This window comes from Diadema setosum, chromosome 4 (assembly GCF_964275005.1).
Source record: "Diadema setosum chromosome 4, eeDiaSeto1, whole genome shotgun sequence".
In the NCBI taxonomy this organism is placed as follows: domain Eukaryota; kingdom Metazoa; phylum Echinodermata; class Echinoidea; order Diadematoida; family Diadematidae; genus Diadema; species Diadema setosum.
The window spans coordinates 35,733,920-35,744,151 of NC_092688.1; the positions used below are offsets into that span (position 1 = coordinate 35,733,920).

The 10,232-nt window shown below is 37.8% G+C and overlaps 1 pseudogene; it reads right to left on the reverse strand.

Moving 5' to 3' along the window:
* Positions 1-1,621: 1,621 nt before the first annotated feature.
* On the reverse strand, positions 1,622-3,422 carry LOC140227192 (uncharacterized; annotated as a pseudogene).
* Between the last annotated feature and the right edge of the window lie 6,810 nt (positions 3,423-10,232).

The following is a 10,232-nucleotide window of genomic DNA, read 5'->3' on the forward strand; positions in this document are numbered from 1 at the left end:
TGATTTTCAAAAACAAATCATACATAACATTAAAACAATCAAAGCAAAAAATGAAAATAAAAATAAAAATAAAACAAAACAAAACAAAACAAAACAAAAAAAGCAGCCATACCAAGTATTTCACAAATAGCAGTTGTCGCCCATTTTCACAAATCATCTTAAAGCAAAATAATGTAGGATTACGAGAGATGTCCCAAGCAAACCGCCGACAAGCCCGCGAACATGCCAGCCGGACCGCCGCTCAATCCACCAGCACCAATTCGGGCCCCTGGCAGACTCCATTCTTTATTCGAGTGTTACATTTTGAGTTAAACATGACAAATCATCCTCCCACAGTTACGATACTCTTTACTCGACCCTTCTTTCTTCATACACTTACGCAAACATGCATACCCACACACAATAATCAATATACAAAATGGAATCTGCCCACAGAGCCGATCGGGTTAGGCCGGAATAGAGAGAGCAGCAAACCCACCCAGCAGGCACACAAGGCCGCCAACGGAAAGCCGGAGTCATTCCCGAAACCTGCTGGCAGTATAAACTGTATGTGACTCGCTGGAATGGAAGACAACCTAAAACAGCATAAACCATGTAAACAAATTTTGCATAATACTCATACAAAACCCAAATAAGTACATGTATGTACTATTGTACATAACATTCTTTCAGGTTTAACAAATGATAAAATATCTCAACATCCATGTACCTACAATCCTAGTATGGTATACTAGTAGTAATCTAACTTACTAGTAAGGGAAAATGAAGGCAGTCCTTCTGTCTCATGAAAATTTGTACCCCATCCACATTAAAGGGGAAGGCCAGCAACTGATCAGCGGGAATCAGTGGAAATGCCGGGAGATGATTGTTCCGATCCCCACGGGACCCACTCAAGAGTTCACCGCACATCCATTGTTGTGCGAAAACGATCCGCCCCAGAACGGTCCCACATTCAAGCAATGTGCAGATTAATGCTCCGTCACTGACCAGGGACGCTAACCTGGAAGCATTAAACTGCACATTACCCGAATACGAGACCATTCCGAAGCAAATCACTTTCACACAACAACAGATACACAATGAACTCTTGAATGAATCCCACAAGGATCGGAACAATCAACCCCCAGCACCTCCACCGACTCCCACTGATCAGCCACTAGCCCTCCCCTTTAAGTGTCACTAACATGACACATACAGAATATGTACAATTTGCACTAAGAATATGAAAAATTGTGTTACATTAAAAAAATATATATATATAACTTATTGAAGATGAGGGGTTTTTCAATTTATAGATAAAGATACGAATACATGGCTACATGTATTTGACAATAGCAATTAAGCTTTCCTGTTTAACAAATTAATACAATGTCCCATAAAACATCATCCACAGACCTGTATGGGCAATGTAGCCTTAAAAACCAAAAAAGCTTTTGAATCACCCAATTCCACAGAACAGAAAAAATAACCAACTTCTTGAATTATACATAATACAAAATTATGGCTGATTCTGCAGAAACATGTAAAATACATACACATTGTATACCATCAAAACATGCCAAGGTTCAAACTACTCATACAGACCCATGTGAGATGTCGTCTGCAAAACTAAAAATACTATTTACAGATCAAATCTCCATTTCCTGAAATGAATCGAAAGTTTGTTATTTCTTTTAGCAATATTATACTCAAGCTCCTTGTTGGCTATGACATACGATTTATAACCTTTAAAGCTTGGTGGTTTATTTTGAAATTTACAAATATAAACATAATATTTAAGTAAAAGAAAAAGATATGTCAAAAATTTATCAGAATCAAAACCAAACATTTGTTCAAATAATGAAACATTTAGTGGCTTATTGATTTTCTGAGAGATAGCTTTAAGAGTATCCTCCCAAATGGGTTGAACTGAAGGACATTGAACAAAAATATGAATATAGGTTTCAGGGGCATTCTTACAAAATGAGCAATTGGGAGAATCTTTTCTTTTAATTTTATATAGAAAGTTATTCAAACCTATAGCTCTGTGAAATAGCTTAAAATAAAAAGATCGAATACGTGTATTTATGGTACATAAAAAGTTGTTCACATGAACCTTTTCCCAATTGATTTCTTCGGACTCTTGGAGGTCACTCCAAAATACAGTCTGTCTTTCTGGATAACATGTTTCTTGTATTATACTGTAAGCGAACTTTGGATTTTTTTGAGTCTTTAAAAGTTTTGCTTTAATTTCCTCAAATATTTTGTCTGGAGTTAAATCAGAGGAAACAAACCAATCTTTTGGAATATTTTTCAATAAAAAATTGTATTTCCGCCTGTCCTTTTTGCTAATATCGTAATCCAAAATCAGTTCTTCAAATAATTTATAACCTGGATGGGGAGGGTTGAGTAGATCACTTATGAGGACAATACCTTTGTCTAACCAATCTTCATAAGAAGTATTGCTTGGATTTTGAACGAATACTTCTGTTAAACCAAATGCATTGACAAGAACCAATTGCAGAAAAAGCTGTATTAAATTCATCTTTAACAATTTTTTCTCTAAAAATGTACCATGTTTGAAGAGATTCGGCTAATTGACTTGAGCCTAATTTGTTCAAAATACATGCAGGGGGATGTACTTTCCACAACATATCTTTTCTACCACTAAAATCATCTAAAATACATAATTCAATAAATTTCCATATACTTTGATAGTTATCATCAAGAAGCATTTTGACCCATGTCATTTTTTGTGCAATCGAAAACATGTATGGATCAATCATTTTTAAACCACCCAAAGAGTAATCATTACACAAGAGGTGTCTTTTGACCCTATCACTTCCACCACTCCATATAAATTTATATAGTATTGTGTTTATTTGTCTAAAAAATTTCTTTGGTATTTTTATACATAATACCGAAAAATAATACAGAAGTTGAGGCAGCAATAGGGTCTTTATAACACAGATCTTCCCGACCAGAGATAAATTTCTTACACGCCAACAATTCAAAATATTTTCAATGGATTTAAGCTTTGTCTTGTGGTTAAGATCATACAGATTACTTATGTTCAAAGAAAAATGAATACCCAGAGTTTTAAAAGTAGACTTATTCCATTTAAGACCTTTCTCCGAAAATGGAAATTTTTGAGAACCCTTTAAAGAACCAATCCAAATTGCTTCTGATTTAGAGATGTTAAGCTTACAGCCAGAACTCTCAGAAAATGAACCAATAGTATCAAAAAGTGATTTAAACGAGTTTTGTGAACCGTCAATGAAACAAGTAGAGTCATCTGCTAGCAAAGAAATGTTCAAATCATTTTCGCCCACCGGGATACCTTTAATATTTAGGTTTTGTCTAATAGCAAGAGCCATAGACTCGATAACCAACAAAAACAGGTATGGGGATATAGGACACCCTTGGAAAATACCTCGTTCCATATTTATTGGTGTAGTCAAATGTCCATAATTTGAAACATAGCTTTTCCTACCTGAGTAAAATACCTTTATCCAATCAATAAATTTATCACTAAAATTAAACTTTCTCATTACCCGTTACAAGTAATCATGCGAAACACTGTCAAAAGCTTTCTGAATATCAAGGAGAAGAATTGCTCCAGGAATTTGCTTTAAATCTGTATATTCTATTATATCAATAATTAAGCGAATGTTATTTCCAATATTCCTTCCTTTTAAAAAACCAGATTGATCTGGATGGATCAAATCCGAGAGACATTTTTTTAAACGATTTGCTAAAGTTTTGGCTAAAATTTTATAGTCTACTGTTAAAAGAGAAATTGGTCTGAAGTTTTTCAAAAAGGAATGATCTTTATCTTTTTTGGGAATCAAAGTAATGACTCCATTTCTTTGTGAACTAGACATTAGTCCATTCTGCAGGGAAAAATTAAACGAATCTAAAAGTAAATCAGAAATGTCTTTCCAAAACACGATATAAAATTCTATGGGTAGCCCATCCAAACCTGGTGACCTGTTATGTTTCATTGAGGTAATTGTATCATACAATTCCTTCTTTGAAAGTGGTTTATCAAGAAAATCCTTATCAACTTCATTTAATTGGGGAATTTCAATAGAATTTAAAAAAAACATCTTTTTCATCACCTAAATTGTTATCACATTGTTTTGAGTATAAGAGCTGATAAAATGAATAAATTTCTTCCAATATAGTGTCCTGCTTAACAATAATCTCATCATCATCATTCTTTAATTTAAAAATACTTTTCTTCTCTCCAGACCTCTTTTCTAAATTACAAAAACATTTTGAACTTTTTTCCCCTTCTTCAATCCAACGAATGCGCGAGCGAATAATTAAACCTTTGGTTTCTTCATCCAAAATATCATTTAAGGCTTGGGTTAAAAAATCCTTCTCATTAAGAAGCTCATCATCATTTAAGTCAACACTCAATTTTTTTTCTACCTCCTCTATTTCCCGCAGAAGTTCTCTTTTTACGAAATTCTTTTCTTTCTTTTTACGTGCACAGTATTCTATACAAATGCCGGTAATGGTACATTTAAGCGCATCCCATAAAATATTTGGATTACAATTACTTTTAAAATTAATAAGTTTAAATTCTCCAATGTTGTCCCTAATGATTGTACAAAAATCTGAATCTTTGTGTAAATACTCAGTTCAATTTCCAAAATCCTGGACCCCTTAGTGGTTGGGCACCTTTAAAATTTAATGTAACGAGGGAATGGTCAGATTGAATACCTGGACTTATTTTTGATTGCGAACAATTAGTAACAAAGTTATCAGAAACAAGAATATAATCAATCCTGGATAACACTTTAGGATTTTTTTGATGTCTGGTGTATTGTTTAAGGTTTGGATTAAAAATACGCCAAATATCACAAAGATTAAATTCTTCCATAAGTGTTGTTAGCATTTCACTTGATTTGACATTAGAGTGGGTGTCCCTACCCCCTTGATAGTCCAGATGGCCCAAAACAGCATTAAAATCCCCAGCACATATAATAGAAGCGTATTTAAATTGGTCTACTTTGTTAAAGACTTCAAGAAAAAAATTGGGGTCATCATTATTTGGACCGTACAAATTTACTAAAACTAAAGGAACTTCATTAATACTAGCAGATATAATGAGGTATCTTCCATTAGGGTCAATGTAAGAAGAGTCAAGGACCAATGAAACCCTATTTCGAATTAGAATGGCTACACCTCTACTGTTTGAAGAATGGCTGGAAAACCATGATTTTTCACCCCATTGTTGCATCCAAAATTGTTCATCCGATTTTGAAGAGTGGGTTTCCTGAAGAAAAATTATATCACTCTCAATGGATCTTAAATAATGAAAAATTTTGCGTCTTTTTACATGATCTTGAATTCCCCTGCAATTAAATGTTGCAAGTTTTAAATCCATATTTGTAATGTGGGGAAAACAGTCCATTTCTTATTACCTTTATACAGGACTTTCAATAAGTTTGAGAGCAAGAGCACCTGAGACAAAATAACTGCCAACAAATTAAAATTATGAGATACAAAAACATACTGAATAATAATACTTGCGGCTGCTGTGAGATTAGAAAAAAGTGGTATGATTAAAAAAAGAAAAACAATTGGAAAAAAAAACAAACAAAAGGATGGGTGCACAAGATAGGGTGGCACCGGGCCTCAAATTGTGAAACGGCCCGGGCCAAAAGTGCAACTTTTGGAGTGGCCTCAATGGCCACCGGCGCATGGGGGCGTAAACACATATCATAATCGTGCCCTTCATATTACATATGAATTGGTACAAAATAAAAATGAAATACAAAATATATCATATGAACAGTCAATACTACAACCATTCAGGTCCCCCCTCAAAGAAAAAAAAAATTCTTTCCTTTTTTTTTTCTGCTAACAACGTACTGGAATCCACATAAGTTATATTAATTAAATGTAATTACTATTCCAAATAAAATAAAAATAAGTTTACCTTATTTAGTTTTCCACAGTAAAGATATCAACGGAAGAAAAAAGGGGTATTTTACTTTAAAATACACCAATAAATCTTTTACAACAAACTTGCATTATGAAGATCTTATTCTTAAAGATCAAAAATTTGAAAAAAAATATTAAAATGATAATAACATTTGAAAAAATAATAAGAATCTATTATGAGTGTAATGTATAATCAATTGTATTGACTTCTTCTCTTTAACCAGTACTAAACGAGAATAACAACAAAACACACCCATTATACAAGTTACTAACTACTGTACCACTAATTCTACTTTGTATACAGTGAAACAAACGATATCAATTAGAACTCGATCAGAATGAAATAAAAAGCTTGCAAACAATAATACAGCCAAGTGCAGACAACATTACCAGAAAATGGAATAAAGTCTTGGAGTTTTCAAATCGGCTTCCTCTCCTTTTTTTCTCTCAAGAAGTAACATTGGTTCAGTATATTCTGCAACAGTATATCAGTTATCAGTAGTTAATGTTGATATTCTTCTTGTGTACCAGATCTTCCACATGTCTCTAACTGGACTTCCATCCTGAGATGCCTTTATAATCACGAAAAACAGTTTAAAAAGCATACAACAGCGAATATGAAAAAAAAATCCGATCTGGTGCTCCTGAAGCATGAAACAAGACACCTTGTTTAACTTCCTCTGGGAACGTCGGTATTTGCCGTTGGTGTTACGATCCTGCCCGAAGAATCTCTCGCCTTCAGAATGGCTGGGTAGATAAAAAAAGGCTTGAAGCCTTTTTCCTTGAGAGCTTTGAACTTGGTCAGCTGAGCCTTTCTTTGGTCCAACACCCGCTTAGACATATCATCGTTGACAAAAATCTTCCTGCATCTCTGGTCTGGGCCTGAAACAAACTTTATCAGCTCCTTCTTGACTCGTTCTTTTACACGATAACTGTTGAACCCGATATGAATAGGGGCGAGGGCGAGAGTTCTTCTGGTTGCTACGGTATGTAGGTGTGCGATGGATTCTGGAGGTCTCGTCTTCAATGTTTATGTTGATCTTGGCCTCAGCAAGTAGGAGCTTCACTGATTTCAAACTCGCGCTAGCCTCATGGGCATCATCTCCTTCCGTTTCTGGCAGGTTGAAAATAACAATGTTAGATCTCCGCGAGCGGTTTTCTAGGTCGTCGATTTTCTCTTCTGCCTTAGCTAATGCAATTTCCAGTTTGCTTACTTTGTCAGATACCTCGCCAATCTCATGCTCGAGAAGGCCGTGGCTGTTTCGGCAATCCGCAGCCAGCTGCTCAAATCTAGCGTGCATACGGGCTTCAAACGCCCGGGCCCATGCCGGGGCTTGTTCTTCATCGTCCGGCATCGCTGTAGGTACACTCAAGTTTTCGTTTGGAATCACAGAAACATCAGAAAGTGTGCCTGTTTTTACCTTTTTCTTCGCCGGGCTGGAGGTTGGGTCCATTCTTGCGTTCACAACTGTCCATACGATGTAAAAAATAGCAGTATTAAGACCAAAATTGAAATAAATTCAGGGCACGAAAATCCACACGTGTTCACGCATTAGTGTGCGCCGCCATCTTTTCCATTTGTATTCTAATTACATGAAAGCTTATGATCTTGATACGTCACAGCAGCAGCGCTGACATACAAATCACAGCCTCTGGTACCTACTTTATTTGCCCGTTTTCACTGTTTCGCACTTTGCAACTGCCTACCATAGTCCCACACATGCATTTACACGTAATGCTGTACGCAAACAGATTTTGGTGCTTTTGGCCTAGCTAGTGCAGTAGTGCATTTGCCTAGTAGTCTTACCATGCATCATGTTTTAAAATCCACATAATTCCTCCCAGGATATGCATCTAGTCAAAGACAAAATAAATATTACAAGTACATGTACAGAAACGAGTCACAAATTCCGCTTATATATGCACGCAAGGCACAGGGCCTGGTTGCCTCTTGCACACGCCACGAGACGTGACGCCGGCGCCCGAAATCGAAATGTGTTTTAGCAGCGGGTCAACGTACAGACGTGACGCCTTGACGTACGGTTGCGCTCGGCGGCACGTCCTTCTCGTTCACCCAATCGAAAACTCCCTATTAACAGTTGCACTGGCCTAGCGCCTGACGATCGGTATACGCGGTAACTAGAGGTAGACGTCTACGGCGTTACGGTCGCGTCGCCACAAAGCACAGCGGACAGGCTTGTGCCGAAAGGGTGGGTTGGGTGGTGGCGCGTCGCGTTAATGGGAACACCACCCTTCGTCCAAAGCCCCCCCCCCCCCGGTTTTGCCGAAAGGGTGCGTTGGGAGCGTTGGGTCGCGTCGCGTTGACTGGAACCCCACCCTTCGTCCAAAGCCCCCCCCCCCCCCCGGTTTTGCCGAAAGGGTACGTTGGTACTTTTTCTTGTGTAATATTAAAAGACGAGTTTTGAATTTATATTTAACCTTCAAACAACCATTTCAAAGAGGCTACCGTCCGGATCGGTTTACACTCTATTACCACTTAGTCTATACAGCCAGTTGGTCTAATAGACTGTTTAATATCAGTTGGTCTAATAACCAGTTAGTCTAGTCATCATTTCGTCCAATATACTGTTTGGTCTAATTGTTATTTGGTTTAATTACTATTTGGTCTACAGTCAATTCGTTTAATAATAGCCATTTGGTCTATTTTTGGCCTATTATGAGTTGGTCCAATTCCATTTCGTCTAATCATCAAATGGTCTAAAATGAAACCAAATTTGTCCAATATAAATTTGGTGTACACATCAATAAAAAAGGGCCCCCCCCAAAAAAAAAAAAAAAAATAGCCCAGTTGGTCATATAGACGAAACGATGATTGGACCAAATGGTAACTGATTAGACCAGGAGGCTGGCTATTAGACCAAATGACAATATTAAGATCAATAGTTATTAGACTAAATAGGTATGGACTAAATGATGATAGACAGAAGCTAGACCATCTACTAGGCAATGGACCAAAATTAATGATGTGTACACCAAATTTATATTGGACAAACTTGGTTTTATTTTAGACCATTTGATGATTAGACGAAATGGAATTAGACCAACTCATAATAGACCAAATACGTATTTGATGATATAAATTGGTGTTAGACCAAAAATAGACCAAATGGCTATTATTAGACGAATTGACTGTAGACCAAATAGTAATTAAACCAAATAACAATTAGACCAAACAGTAATTGGGCGAAATGATGACTAGACCAACTGGTTATTAGACCAACTGATATTAAACAGACTATTAGACCAACTGGCTGTAGACCAAGCGGTAATAGAGTGTAAACCGATCCGGACGATAGCCTCTTTGAAATGGTTGTTTGAAGGTTGAATATAAATTCAAAACTCGTCTGTTAATATTACATGAGAGAAAGTACCAACGCACCCTTTCGGCAAAACCGGGGGGCTTTGGACGAAGGGTGGGGTTCCAGTCAACGCGACGCGACCCAACGCTCCCAACGCACCCTTTCGGCAAAACCGGGGGGCTTTGGACGAAGGGTGGTGTTCCCATTAACGCGAGGCGCCACCACCCAACCCACCCATTCAGCACAAGCACAGCGGACAAAAAAATGGCAGACCCCCCAAACCCAAGGCCCAAGGCGAATAACAATGGCAGACCCCCAAGACCTAGCTGTCTTCCGGCGAATGCGAGTCGACGAACTGAAGAAATACCTGAATGATCGTGGCATAGCAACCCGAGGAAAAACAAAGGACGAACTTGTTCAGCTGTCGGAGAAATGTTGGGATAAATATGATGTTCTTGAACCGTGTGACCACGCAGAATCGGAAAAGAAACGAAGGTGTGTACGATCAGTGGATGGGACTGAAGTGAACTTGTACGATAGGCCAGTAAGATGGACTAGGGATCTGAGTACTATGCCTGATCTGTCGCTTGGAGATGTGTTTGCCTACCTTATCAAACAGTGTGATTGGACCCCAGAAAGGCTAGCAAGCTTCAAAAAAGATGATGGCTACCTTATGTTTAAGGACAATCACGTTGAAGATGTCCATATGGGACACATCCAGAACCACCCAGACCACATTTACATCAAGGCAACTGTGAAGCCTGAGCAGCGTCAAATGGCAGAACGGTACGCTACATGGGTACTACTCACAACAGACGCTTTAGTCCATTCTGCTGGCTGTGGATGTGTTGCAGCGTAAGTTTGCTTTTTCTGTGATTTGTTGATTTTGTCATCTGTTTCTCATGTTAGGGCCTAACTATCTATCTCTCGATCTCGCAATCGATATCCGGCCGGCCCAGCCCGGGCGCCCGCCCG